This window comes from Octopus sinensis, linkage group LG1 (assembly GCF_006345805.1).
Source record: "Octopus sinensis linkage group LG1, ASM634580v1, whole genome shotgun sequence".
In the NCBI taxonomy this organism is placed as follows: Eukaryota; Metazoa; Mollusca; class Cephalopoda; order Octopoda; family Octopodidae; genus Octopus; species Octopus sinensis.
In genome coordinates this window covers 32,264,440-32,279,933 of record NC_042997.1, presented here as the reverse complement: position 1 = coordinate 32,279,933, position 15,494 = coordinate 32,264,440, and the positions used below count along the sequence as shown (strand labels likewise).

The following is a 15,494-nucleotide window of genomic DNA, read 5'->3' as shown; positions in this document are numbered from 1 at the left end:
TAAGAAGGTAAAATAATTAGTTGTTTTATTATTATTATTATTATTATTATCATTATTAATCTGGTGTTTTGAACATAGCAAGTTCTTGCATAAAATTATTATAGAAAGGTTTAACCCTTTAGTGTTCAGATTATTCTGTCAAATGTGATGTTTGTTTATTTATATTGTTTTGAATTAATCATGTATTATCTTGTAGTTTAGAGATTACAGTGATGTGGTTTTTTTAGTTTTAGAATGACATGGTAGGGCTGAGGTAAGAGGCAAGCTCTGGTCAGTTTCAGTATAAAACAGGTTAAATATTCTGGCCGGATATGGCCGGTTTGAATGCTAAAGGGTTAATTTAAATGTGAACAGAAGTTTTTGTATCATAGAACCAGAGGCGAGCTCACACAGGTAGGTCATTATCAAGCAGGTTAAATAGGAAAGTATATCTTAGAATAGAAGCCAACACAATGAAACACAGGAAACAAGTAATAACAGCCAACATAACATTGTGCCGTTAAGAGATTTTACCAAGTGGTAAACACGTTAGTATCAATAAACTGATGAAAGTTTCACAGCTCAGTGATTGTTAATTTCTTGCTTAAGGTACCTAACGATCATTCCTTTCATACTTTCATTAGCTGATTCTCTAGGTGATCTTCCAGTTAAGACAAGTAAATAAGTGTATTTTTAAGTAGAGGAATGCTCTCATACAGATGTTCTTTGATGTGAATGCATACAGCTGTGGTGTTAAGAAGTTCACTTTGCAGCCACATGGTTCTGGCTTTGATCACACTGTATAGTACTTTAAGCAAGTGTCTTCTGCTTTATAACCCCTGGTTTAATAATACCGTGCGAGCCAATCAGTAGACAGGAACTGCAGAAGCCATCTTTGTATGTGTGTGTGTGAGAGAGAGAGAGAGAGAGGGAGAGAGAGAGGGAGGGAGAGAGAGAGGGAGGGAGAGAGAGAGAGCTTTGCAGTATTTAAGTTTGCAAAAGGGAAGTAACTCAAGTAAACTCAGTCATTTGATAAAATGAGCTTCTGACTAAATACTGATATAGATGTAATCGTAGCATGGCCACAGATAAATAACTGTAGTAAACAGTAAAGAGAATAACACTACCAATATATGTTACATGTGTTGCACTGTGTATTGGCAGTTTCCTCATTTTGTATTCAATGTGATACAGCAAATAAGATTGTAAGCAATTGTCAATGTTGCAGATTAGACCATTAATTAATGCACACACAGCTGGAATCATATATTTGCTTCATTGATAGGAGTTTCCTTGAGAAGGGAATTCCTGAAGTTTGCAGTCCTTGGGAAAGAAGGAATTAACAAAGTGGGGGAAGGAGGGAATCTGTGAAGTGGAAATCAGTGAAGGTGATGGGAGCAGGAGTGCTAAGTAGAAGGAATATGCAGTGCAGTTATCTAGTTCAGAAGAGTAGAATCAATTACAACGCTAATAAAAGAGGCAGAGAGAGGATATCAGACACCTGTGAGCTAGTGATTGAAGAATGCTGGCGGATGAATCATTATCAATCAGCTGAATGGCTTTCTTTTGACATCAGTGTTTGTGCAGCAGTAGTAGTTTCTCGTTTATGTGAGCAGTTCTCCAGTGTGGGTCTATTTTAGGGTATCAACAATTGATGGGGGGGGGGGGCTGAAGTCCTATACAAAAATTTTAGTCTTTGTGAAGCAGTTACATACAAGTGGAGTTGCCTTGAGAGGTCAGATAGGGTGATTACTAGTTTCAGTAGCAAATTTAGATTTTAAGTTGAGTGTTCATGAAAAGAGTCTGTTCATTTGATATGTGTAGTGGTTGTATTGATTGTATTGTGACTATGTTGTCATGTCCCCACTGGAAAATGTTTTCACAATAGAGCAGTGAATGCCTACCACAAGATGTTGTGTGCGGCTGATGCCTGTGTGAAGAAGGTGATTGAAGAGTGATATCAGCCACATAGGAATGTCTATTGTTGTTAAGAAGTGAATTGTTTGAAGTGTTATATCTTTAGGAAACAGGTGTTATAAGAATGTCTTTGTTTTTTGTTTTTTTCTAATTATAAGCTTTCCGAAAAAACCCCCAAAAAACTGAAGCCTGGTAAAGTACCCTTGGGTATTCATTGATTCTGACAACACTAAGTAAACTTATGTTTGTTTGAAAGTAATTGACAAAACATTGCCAAGTCCAGTCTTGTTGTTTAGTTGGAAAAAGAGAACTCACTCACATTTTGGTGAGATAAGTGACATGGAGAAGGTGGTGATTTGTCGTGTGTGTGTGTGCGTGTGCGTGTGCGTGCGTGTGTGTGTGTGTGTGTGTGTGATACTGGAAGAAAAGCAGGCCAAAAATACTGAGTGAGTGGCTTTATCTTTATATGTGTAACTTACAGACATTTTCATTTGTAAGTAACAGGTAGGGTTAGATGAAATGCTCTTGGGAAAAGACAAGAAGTTCCAGATGAATGAAATTAAAAAGGCAGAACAACTTATTGGGTCTGTGGTTCATAAAGGCATTCTTTAGTGGTGAAATGAGGTTGGAAATGGTGGGAAGAATCTTTCTTCCAGAGTTTCAGGCAATCATTCTTTTGTTTTCTCACAACAGCAAGAAAGTGAGTGAAATAGTCAATCACTTGTGGGGTGAGGTTTGGGTTGAGTAAAGAACAAGAAAAGAACAAACCTAAGAAGATTGCTTCAGTTACTCATATAGTCATCTCGGTTTGGGTGAAAATTCACACACACACACAAAGTTAAGGATGTTACACTTCTAAAACTAGAGAAAGAGACAATGTAGTGAGTGAGTCAGTGGGCCAGAGATAGTGAAAGACAGTCTATTAATGATGGGTGAAAACATCACTCATCAGTAGTAATAAAATATTTAGAATCAACAAAAAGTAACACATGAAATCCTAGTTTAATGAGTTCTAGGTTTATGCTAGGAAGGACTGAAATTGATATTGTAGTACTTATCCGAACGTGGCCGTAGCCAGTGCTGCCCTGACTGGCTTCCGTGCCGGTGGCACGTAAAAAGCACCATCTGACCGTGGCCATTGCCAGCTTCGTCTGGTCTCCGTGCCAGTGGCACGCAAAAAGCACCATCCGATTGTGGCCGTTTGCCAGCCTCGTCTGGCACCTGTGCCGGTGGCATGTAAAAAGCACCCACTACACTCACGGAGTGGTTGGCATTAGGAAGGGCATCCAGCTGTAGAAACACTGCCAGATCAGACTGGGCCTGGTGCAGCCTTCTGGCTTCCCAGACCCCAGTTGAACCGTCCAACCCATGCTAGCATGGAAAGCGAACGTTAAACAATGATGATGACGATGAGTACTTAAAAGGATAATAAATGCATATGAATTTGCCAAAGGATAAAAAGTTGGCTGGCTGGCTGGCAAAAATGTACAAATAAGCTAAATTGTAATAATTACAATGTTTAGCAGCTAAGGGCCTGCTGTTTATAATGAAAGATCTTTGAACTGTTTGTGGAAAAGGTTATGCTTGTCCTTGGGTGTGTGTTTATTCTGTATTCAGAGTTTGAATTTACAAGCTCTACTATGGTGAATCATCTTCATTTCATTCAAATAACTATGAGGTTGACATAAGCTGATGTTTCTTGTTGGGCAGAGAGTATTCCTTTTGAAGAGTCTCACACTCCTTAAAGTTTTTGCTCTTCTTGAGTAATAGTCCCTTGAACAACTCTGCAGAATGTATGTAAGCTGATCAAATGCTTAGAAAGTACACAGGTAATTCAATACACCCAGTTTGCAAAATATTTAAATACATAACTCATCAGTTTAGGTCTAATTTCAGTTTTTGATCAGCCTCCCTCTCTTGCTCAAACTATCTTTATAACCAGGTAGATATAACAAAATTGATTCAGGAATAAAACACAAGCAGTCTTCATTTTAAAAGTGTTTATGTGAAAAAGTAAATTTGGATTGCTACATTGAGTAGGTCAAGTAATTGTAACAGAAGCAGCTTTGACAATGTTGAAAAAATGTCACAATTTGAAAATACTCCAAACAAGTAGGTTAGAGACATTTTAATTCTCCGTGGTTTTTGAAACCATCGATGGCTCTGATGGTAATGAATATATCTTCGTATAACGACAGAATTATTCCTCATTTTTATATTGGTCATCTTAATCAATCTTTCGGCAAGTTTTAGATTTCACTGTGGTATGGCATGATGATGGTTGTGTTGATGGGACTTGCTGAGTGATGATGATGATGATGATGATGGCAATAGTAATGGTGAAGATGGTAAGGTTGACTATGACAGTGACGTTGAGAAGATATTTTTCTAGACTACAGAGTTTCCTGACAACTTAATATGGATAAGTTGTTTACAATCATTCTGGTTCATATCATATTGTCAGTTGGAAAAACTGATAAGAAAATGATTCAACTACTCTTCAGAGAATGCCATCATTTTAATCTAATTAAAATGACATTCTGCATAAAAACTATTTGTTTCTCTGTAGAGAGAAAAGAATTGACTGTGCCATGACAACTATGAAATTACCTTTGTTACTAGTAATAACTCATAGATAAATAAAGAAAATTTGAAAAATATAACTACAATATTACATTAAAGACATCAATGTCTACAAGCAACACCAACAAGATGCCTGAACTATTTTATACTATTTCCACCAGAGACAGGATATGCAGGCCACATTGTTTGATAAATAATAAATACATAATGTGGCTACCCTGACAGACTGAGTGTATGAGATGTACATGATGAAGTCATAATGACTCCCTTCGTGTTAACTGTATCAAGTAGAACATCAAAAGATTAAAGTGACAAACAAAAAGCAGCTGTAGTGTTGTTAGGTCATACCACCAGGAAATGACCCATAGAAAGAAAACATTCAGAGAAAAATATTCATTGAACTTTCTTGGGAGAGAAAGCTTGAAGCATGAGTAACAAAAAGTATCAGGTGCAACCGTAGCTAGTATGTGTGTATGTGAAGATTCCTCCTTTAACCAAAACTTGTGTGTAATTGTGTAATTCAAGATCCATACCTAAATATTTGTCCACATTCGCCGTGTAATCAAAATATCAAAGTCATATTGTAGCCTGTAGCTATAAAGGATTAATTCATGCATGCATATATATATATATATATATATATATATATATATCATCATCATCACCATTTAACGTCCACTTTCCATACTGGCATGGATTGGACAGTTTGACTGAGGACTGGCAAGCCAGGAGGTGGCACCAGGCTCCAATCTGATCTGGCAAGGTTTCTAAAGTTGGATGCCCTTCCTAATGCCAACCACCCTGAGAGTGTAGTGGGTGCTTTTTATGTGTCACTGGCACAGGGGCCAGTCAGGTGGCACTGGTATTGGCCACAACTATGGTTTCACTTGACTCAACTACCTAATAATTTGTTGACAAGGAAATGTCAACAAACCTCACTGTCCCTTGTTCAGTCATTTCTATGCTAAGTGCAGAATGGAAGCACTGACAGTTTCATACAGAAGCACACATACACACGTCTATGTGTGTGTGTATGTATATATATATATAAGGTTAATCCAAACAAGAAAACACAGAAAAAAAACACAGCAACGCGAGGACGTGGAACAATTAAAGTATTATTGACGCTCAGGAAAGAAGGGAAGGAGGGTTTAATGTTTTGAGCGGAGCTCTTCGTCGGAAACAAAGGAGAAGGAAAGATCCCGAGAAGGGAAGACAGAGGAAAAAAATTTTTTTGCTGGTGGTGCTCTAGAGATCACATATATATATATGTGTGTGTGTGTGTGTGTGTGTGTGTGTGTGTGTGTGTGTGTGTATATGATGGACTCTCATGTTGAAGACAATGTATGAGCTTTCAACTATTACCAAATGACCTGCACGAAAGATTTGTTTACAGTGATCAAATGTTTGTGCTGCATATTAACTTACTCTCTCCATCAAATCAACATCGTCTGAACAGCTGCACTGTGTACCATGCATCAGGTGTCAAAGTGATCGCAGAGCAACGTGAGATAAGTGTTTGGCTCAAGAACACAATGCACCACCTGGTCTAGGAATTGAAACCATGATCTCGTGATCGTGAATGTGACACTAACAACTAGGCCGTGTGTGTGTGTATACATACAAAAACACACACACGCACACGATGTGCTTCTTGAAGCTTCTGTCTACCAAATCTAGTCACAAGGCTTGGGTTAGTCTGGAGCTTTTGTAGATGACACCTGCCCAAGGTGGAACTGACCTGAAGGCCGCTTGATTAGTAAGTGAATTTCTCAATCACACAGTCATGGCTATGCCTTACATATGTGCATACATGTGTACACACATTCCTTCACTATTTTACTTTTAACATGCTCTAATTGTGAAAAATTCTAAAATAATCAGAGCGACATACAGTATAATGGAATGATGGGAACAATGGGAGGTTTAAATCAGCTTAATAATCATATTTAGAAAAGTTCATAAATCCGAATAAGCTTGTATGTTGTTGAGGATAGGGAGGAAGAAGAGAATGGTGACAGTTTGGGATTGACACTTTGGCTGAAAGAAAAAGAAGTTTTAAAAAAGGCGAGAGTGGGGATAGTCTCCCAAGCAGTAAAGGATCACTGTTTAGTCTTGAGCCAGTCCTGATTAAGCAAATCTATGATGAAAAACATTTCAATTGTAACCATCCTGTTTTTGGGGGCTTCTACAAGAAAACATTATCTAATGTAGAGTGTGATTTGAGGGTAATTTGGCTCCTACTTTTAGGAGATCAAGTAAACAGCTACAATTTCTCATCATTGAGGTGTTGACTGTAGGTCAGTAGCCAGAGTGACAAAGTGATTTGATTAGCCTCTTCATTCTACATTTTTTGAAGTGGTTTTTGTCACTTTCCTCCACTCATCATACTATCATTAATAAACTTTTGAAATAAAGAGCTGACTGAGAGACATTTTGATGAGAGAGTGTACTTTTAAGCTGCAATTATCCCAACTGCAAATACAGCTGCTACTGCCTTTCATCTCTTACTTGTTTCAGTCATTGGACTGCAGCCATGCTGGGGCACTATCTTGAAGAATTTTTAGTGAAATGAATCAACTCCAGTACTTATTTTTTATTAAGCCTGGTACATACTCTATCGGCCTCTTTTTGCTGAAATGCTAAGTTACAGGGATGTAAACACACCAACATTGGTTGTCAAGCAGTGATGGGGGACAAACACAGACACAAAGTCACACACAAACGTATATTACATAATAAATGATGGGCCTCTTTCAGTTTCTGTCTATTGAACCCACTCACAAGGTTTTGATAGGCTGAAGGCTATAACAGAAGACACTCAACCAAGGTGCAACACAGTGGGATTGATACCAGAACCACATGGCTGGGAAGCAAGTTTCTTACCACACAATCACTATATTCTGGGTCACTTGTTATACAGCATCTGTCCCAGCTACCTCACAGCAAACACTGTACATTTTGTACTTGTTATACATTTGCCATAAAATATGATTGTATTACATATTTAAATGGCTCAGGAATTGAGAGATTTCAGTCATATTTCAATGACATTTGAAAACAACCAGTCATCTTTGCTAGAACATATAACATGGTTCCCAAAAATGCTATGACTCAATCTATTTCCTGACCACACTGTGGACACTATTATAGATTTAAGTACCTTACACCAAACTCTATAGTTGGCTTGTTTGTTAGTCAGGCCATGCACAACTTGCCATATTAAGAATTTGGAGTGGCAAGCTGGCAGAATCATTAGCACACTCGACAAAATGCTTAACATAATTTATGCTCTGAGTTCAAATTCTACCACGGTTGATTTCACCTTTCATTCTTTTGGTGTCAATGAAAAAAGCACCAGTTGAGCACTGAGGTCAATGTAATCAACTAGCCTCCTCCCGCAAAACATCTAGCCCTCCGCCTATTGTAGAAAAGATCATATTGAAAATTAAGATTCAGGCTTTTTTTTTTTCTATCCTTTTTTTTATTTTTTTTTTTTTTTACCCTAGTTGGTAGGTAGATTGTTAAAGGAGATTTAGCTGCTGATACAACAGGCTGAAAGACAGTAGAAGCTCCTATGCTGATTGAACAAAGAAAGTGGAACATTGTGTCAATCTCTCACTAATACTTCTGTAACTGTAATAGCAGCACGTTTTCAAGAGACAGGATTATTTAAGTCTACCTGTAAAGTTAAGATACTGGAAAATTGATTATCAGGTTTTAAGTTCCATATGGTCTTCTTATTGCAGTTGTGTTGCACTCCTTGAACAAGATATAGAACACTACTTGTTCTGGTTGGCTAGACTGACTAAAAAAAAAAAAAAAATTAAAAAACCCCTAACTTTTGAATGGTTACCAACCAATAAGGTAAGAATTATTGCTAAAAAAAAAATAATAAATTCTCCTCTCTGCAAATAGGAATGTAAATAATAGATTTAAACAACAGCAACAAAATCAATGCTGCTATCATAGCTTTTGCTTCCAGCTAGGCTTGATGCAGCTGATTTCTAATCAGAGGTATCCCAGCTTCTTACAGTTTATCTAAGACTACACCAACCAGTGTGTTCTTCCTTTTAAAGCTACTGGGGTGGGGGTCTGAGAGAGACTTAGCTGTTATTTGTAGCAGGCCAAGCACTCATATACAGACAGTCTTGTTAGCTACAAAAAAAAAGTCTTTGTTTTGTTCATTTATTTATTTTTTGTAGTTGTTGTTGTTCAGCCCCTTGGTTAGTTCAGGCCAAGCAGACCTACAATCAAAAATGTTAACAGCCACAACTATCCTTCTCTTTTCTTTTCTCTTAATTTCAGATAATATATGTATCAACACCATCCAATGTGTACTCTTTTTTTAAGTTATAGAGAGACATTTGAGTGAGATTAAGCTGTTATTTCTAGCAGATCAAGCAACTATGTCCAGGTTCCCTGTTTAGCTCACAAGAATTCATCATTGGTTTGAAAAAAACTCCTTTTTTGTCTGTCTAGCCACCCACCTCAACCTGAGCCTTTTTTTTAAAAGCCAGTAGGGCTTTATTTGAGTGAAGTTTAGCATTTAATTTATGGATTCAAAATTTTGACACAAGGCCAACAGCTTTTGAGGGGAGAGGAAATTGATTACATTGACCCCCAGTATTGACTGGTGCTGCTTATTTGATCAACCCTGAACGGATGAAAGGCAAAAATCAACCTTGGTTGAATTTGAACTCAGAATGTAAAAAGAGCAAAATGCCAAGCATCTCCTCTGACATGCTAACAGTATTAACCAGCTCACCACCTTATTTTGGCATTTAATCTATAACAGGCTAAGCGTAACCACATAAAAAATCTCCTTTGATGGCTCATATCTAATAAAGCCTTGTTGCTAAAGCTAGCTCTGTCGAACTCTAATATCACTGAAGATGATTATTTGGGAAAACTCAAAACATGTTCTTTACTATTTCCATCATCAGTAGCTTCCTAATATAATTTTGAATTTCTTCTTGCTGTTTCATAATCTTTTTAAGAATCTTAGTGTAAAGGATGATATTGGTTAAGCTATAAATTAACCCTTTCATTACCAACCCGGCTGAAACCGGCTCTGGCTCTGAGTACAAATGTCTTGTTTTCATAAGTGTTGAATTAAAATCTTCCACCAAACCTTAGTCACAACTTATATTCCTAATACTAGCTTAATGATAACTAAGTTATTTTACTAAATTCTTTGTTAGATTTAAAGTAATTGAAAGAAACACAGAGCATCTCAAAATAAACACAGTAACGAAAGGGTTAATACAGTCTAAATGGTAAACTCAAAGACAGGGTTTTTTTTTTTAATAGAATTATTGTTATCATTATTATCCTTATTATTATTTGGTTTGACACAGGTTCAGTCTTATTCCTGGAAGGATTTATGTGGGTAGCAGGTTACTACCTGTAACCTTAGGTATCCACAAGTTTTCAGTAGTCTTTCAAGTGCTTAGAACCCTCTTGATAATCCTTGCTGTCCCTAAGAGACAAACTTTCTGTAGGAGCTCTACTGGAACTTCTATTCCAATCCCCTTCAGCCATTTGTCTATATCTTTGCTTACTGTTCCAATGCACCAGTTATTATAGACACCACCTTTACAGTTTTCATACTCCAAATTCTTCCTATTTCAAATTTTAAGGGATTGTAAATTTTTTTGTTTTTCATCCTCTTTCTTTTTGATATTATTATTATTATTATTATTATTATTTTTTGTAATCTCTTAATCACATCTTGAAGTACATCAAATAAGTATGTCAAATAAGAAGAACGAAGAATGAAAAATGGGGAAGGAAAGAATGAAAATGAAGAAAGTATAGAGAGGGGTAAAAGTAGTCTCAAAATATAAATTAAAAAGAAATCTTAGAAAAGTAATAAGTATCTCGTCATTGCAGAGAGAGAGAGAGAGAGAGAGAGAGAAGAGAGAGCAAATAAGTAGTTTCATTTCATTTCATTTCAAGTAATATCTATGTAGAGAAGAACGCAAAGAAATTACTGCAGCGGGAAATAAAAAAGAAAAAGAAAACAAAGCAGTCCAAAATCTATGACAATGATGACAATAATGATGATGATGATGATACATTAGTAGATATGTTTGATTTAATTCATTTTCTTTTTCTTTTTGGTTTTTTTTTGGTCTCAACTGCACAAATAGCTCATTATTATATCAACATAGTGAAAGTATGTAGGTAAAACATTTGTCTACACTTGACGATTTCATCCAGTTGTCTTCTAAATACAGACTGTGCATATGCATGTGTGCATGCATGCATGCATGTGTAAGAGAGAGAAAACATCTGAATATAGGAATATGTACATACGTCTATAGAGTTGTGCATGTGTGAGAGAACATATGTAAAAGTGCATGTATTCGAATAATATGCATCTGTGTGCAGATTTCATGCATGTGTATATGTGCACTTACAATTGTGCTTGATTTATATCATTTGCATATACTGTGTAGATTCAGGTGGGGGTGTACAGGTGACTGTACTTTTCATGTATCATTTGCATATACGTTTGTGTGTTTTCATAGATGTTGCGTTTGTGCATGTGTGTAAATATATGCACGTATGCTTTCATGCAGATGATTTGTGTGAATGTGTTTGCATGTGTGTGTGCATATCAGTGCATGTACAAATGCTATGTGTCTGAGAAGATGCATGTTGGTATGTCTGCACACAACTATTGGTGTATATGTTAGTGAACATGTCTGGGTGTGTGTGTGTGTTGGCAAACATATCTCTGTGTGTACGGGTGCATGTCAATGCACATGTGTGCGTACCTGGTAGTGTATGTGTTCATTTGTGTATATTGTGAGTACATGTGCATGTGTGTGTGCAATATTAGTTCTTTATTGGAGCACATGTATAGATATTATCTGTCAGTAGATTATGACAGTTTAAAAGGATTGTTTTAATGGAGAACATTTTGAATAGAAAACGAGGTAAAGAGAGAGTAAAAAAGAGAAAGAAATAGAGTGAGAGAGAGAAACTGATAGTAAGAAAGCAAAAGCGAAACATATAAGGAGAGATATAGATACAAAGAGCAAGAGAGACATAGAGTGAGAAATGTATAGAAACAGATATAGATGCAGAGAATGAGAGAAAGAAAAAGTAATAAGGGAAAAGAAGCTAGAATGAGTAAAGATGTAGAAATATAAGAAAAACAAAAATAGAGAGACTAGTAGCAAAGAAGGAGGGTAGGGGTGGTTGAGGGAAGATAAGGAAGGAGATGAAATAAAAGAGTGCGGTACATGTAGGAAAGATAGCAGAGAAGGTGGAGATGCTCTGGAAGGTAGGATATGAGAAATTCAGAAAACTTGGCATATGTTTTCTACAATATTTTCGGGCAAAATTTTGTCCAATACGATGATTTAATTACTGAATTTAATTCTTTGGGTAAAATCGAAACAGCTGTAAGAAAACACTGAATTTTTTTGCAGTTAATAAATTATATTAACACTACATCTCCATTTTCTGAATTTTAATTTGAATATTTATAAACCAAGAGTTAAACTTATTATTTTATGAATATTACGATTCATAAAAAATAATAGGCAATGAACCAGTAATTCATTGGATATTTTTATTCCTTAATGAGGCTATTTTAACCTCTATTTAAATATATGTGTGTGTGTGTGTCTTTGTGTCTGTGTTTGTTGCCCACCACTGCTTGACAAACAGAGTTGGTTTGTTTACACCCTCATAACTTAGCAGTTCAGCAAAGGAGACTAATAGAATAAGTAACAGGTTTTAAAAAAATAAAAAAAAAAGTGGTGGGGACAATTTATTTGACAAAAACTTCTTCAAGATGATGCCCCAGCATGATGACAATCTAATGACTGAAACAAGATAAAATTTTACGCACGCGCACGCACACGCATACACACACACACACACACACACACACACAAGGAATGCTAACTGTGAAAGACTAATGTCCTATCCAGAGGGAGATTTATCCCTCATCTACGTAATGTCATGAAACCAGACCTAAGCACCAGCCCTTATAAACTTCTATGAATTAAAGAAACATTAAATATGTTACAAGAACACCTTTCCTGGATGCATAAGGTATGTTGCTATGTGAGACAGAGATTAACTGGCTTTGACATCCTATACCTTATAGGTACTTATTTCATGAATCTCAGAAGTTATAATTCTGAACTACTAAGCAGTTCAAACCATACTTATACTGATAACAGACTGTTTCTCTGGAGAAGAAATATATCTCAGCTTTCATCTGTCAGCCCAGCTTATAACAGTTTCCAAACTTACAGAATTCAGCAGTTAGAATGTTAATGTAAATCAACAAAAGTTTCCCTCAATAGTTTTATGCTAAATAGTAAAGGGAAAAAAAATGATAAATGAGGTTTGAAATGCAGAATTCAAACTTAGAAATAGAAGATACAAAATGAACTAAAACAATAACTCATTATAACTCCTTATTCAATACACCTCTCTAGCTTTAAAACAAATACATACACATATACTCTTTTACTTGTTTCAGTCATTTGACTGCGGCCATGCTGGAGCACCGCCTTTAGTCGAGCAAATCAACCCCGGGATTTATTCTTTGTAAGACCAGTACTTATTCTATTGGTCTCTTTTGCCGAACCGCTAGGTGACGGGGACGTAAACACACCAGCATCGGTTGTCAAGCAATGCTAGGGGGACAAACACAGACAAACAAACACATACACACACACACACACATATATATATATACATATATACGACAGGCTTCTTTCAGTTTCCGTCTACCAAATTCACTCACAAGGCATTGGTCGGCCCGGGGCTATAGCAGAAGACACTTGCCCAAGGTGCCATGCAGTGGGACTGAACCCGGAACCATGTGGTTGGTTAGCAAGCCACTTACCACACAGCCACTCATGTTAAAATATATAATTTAAAAAATGAAATTCATTGAAATCTTTAACAGATTGCAAACATGTTTGTAAAATGATCAGAGCAGAAAAGTAATCCTCAATTCCAAACAACCTTGTTCTTTTATTTGAAAATTCCTTTGTAAAGATAATAAAAGTTATCTTTACAAAAGTGTAAAAAAAAAAAAGAGAGTAAAGAATGGAATCAAGTGGAACAAAACACTGATAATAATGATTACATTACAGAAGATAAGAGAGTAGTAATGAAGGTCCCTAGTTCAAATTCAATCTGGTTTTATGTAAACATCCAGGAATAAAACACCAGATGAGATTCAGAGATCAAACCATAGTGTAGGTTTTAATATTAAACATTCAAAGAAATTTTGTCTCTAAAGAGGAGGTTAATGGTCTAAAAAATAATCTTATAGTTAAGATTCTGTTTCATAAATAATTCAAACACAAACTAGAGTGGTTAATAGAAATGAGATAAATAGAAGCAGAAGAACAGGACCAGGTAGAAGAGACTGTGATTTGTTATAACAGTAGAGATAAAGATAAATAATAACACCAGAAGACTTCAAAGAGCTAATACTGCAATCAGCTTTCAGTTTTCATTATGCATCTTTTCTGATGTAGTTATTAATTAACAAGACTGCATCTGGTATAAATATTGCTGTCATAATTACTAATGCTTGATGGCTGGATGAAAATGCTTCATGGTTATTTAGTTATGTGGTTGATAAGTAAGTACTAGTCATGTACTGGGACCAGTGTAATTGACTACAAACACATTTGTAGCTTTCCACTTATGTTTAAAAGTCACTGAAATCATCATCATTATTATTATTATTATTATCATCATTGAAGTGCAAAGGAGTGGTAGAGTTCCATCTAGTTTTGCTGCCCACTACTCTTGAGATGTAGAGGCCTCAGACACAGCATTGTTTACACTATACTGCTGGATTCCCAAGCCTGACCAACTGAGATTCTGAATATTATCTATCTTGCACTTGACAGACAAAATGCTTTGTGGTGTTTAGTTGTATTCCATGACATTCTAAATTCAAATCCTTCCTAAGCTGATAAAATAATTATAAGTCTAGTTGGTGTCAATGCTTAGTATTCCAACAGTTTGAGCAATTGAACTACCTACTCATTGAATTTATGTGTAAGTGGTTGAGTATTCTGCAGATGCTTGTAGCTTTAATGTAATCATCTCTTAACATTTGCTTAACATAATATGCAACAATACTGACACTGACTTACAAGTAGTAGTTTCTGTCCAGTTTGATTACTAAGAAAGCAGAAATATTTCATTTGCACTAATAATACACAACTAAGTATATCATAAGTTTATTAAGTCAATACTGTGCCTTATCACTTGTTAATAACACCTAAATTTCATTTTAATATGATCTCTATAGATTTTCTATAGAATTCAGACCCAGCACTGCAAGTTATAATGTTTCGTAAACAAATACTTCTATGTAAACAATGTGATAGAAGATATAAAAATAAGCAGTGGGTGTATATACGTATTTTAAGGATTATTTTCCTTTCATCAGTACCTCATCCACCCTATCAACTATCCATGAACACATTGCTTAAATACCCACAAGTTTTAATAGAGTAATGGTTTCTTACAGTTTCTAGTAACCCAATTTCACTCACAAGCCTTGGGTTGATCCAAGGCTGATAAAAGATACCAGACCATGGGATCAAACCCAGGACTTCATAATTCCAAAGCAAACTTCTTAATGATACAACCTTGTTTGTATCCAAGAGACATATTTGCACACACATATACACAGTGCTGTATGCATTCATTGATACACGTGTTCCACAGAAATATAAACTTAAAATAGAACAAGACGTCACATTTATTAGATTTTGATCAGTTAATAACATTAACCAGAAGATGTTTTATTGGATGTTGAGTATATGTTCCACACAATCGATGGACAAAGGTTAGACAAAATAAAGATTTCAGAACGTGTGTGTGTGTGTACAGGGTTGGGTCAATATCAACTACTCTACAACTAAGAAATAAAGTAATGATCATAAAAAAAAAATATTTCCTAAATTCAAATGATAAAATATCATCATAGACTACTATAAAATGAAGAA

The 15,494-nt window shown here is 35.8% G+C and overlaps 1 protein-coding gene and 1 long non-coding RNA gene across 2 annotated transcripts in view; one reads left to right on the top strand and one right to left on the bottom strand.

Annotated features, from left to right (window-relative positions):
* The window catches only part of LOC115210466, a 338,193-nt gene that overhangs the window by 204,574 nt on the left and 118,125 nt on the right, over positions 1-15,494 (bottom strand). The window lies entirely within an intron of this gene.
* Positions 130-14,560, top strand: LOC118761056. Its single transcript, XR_004997134.1, has 3 exons — positions 130-346; positions 1,754-1,760; positions 14,549-14,560. It is a non-coding gene; the product is annotated as an uncharacterized LOC118761056 (long non-coding RNA).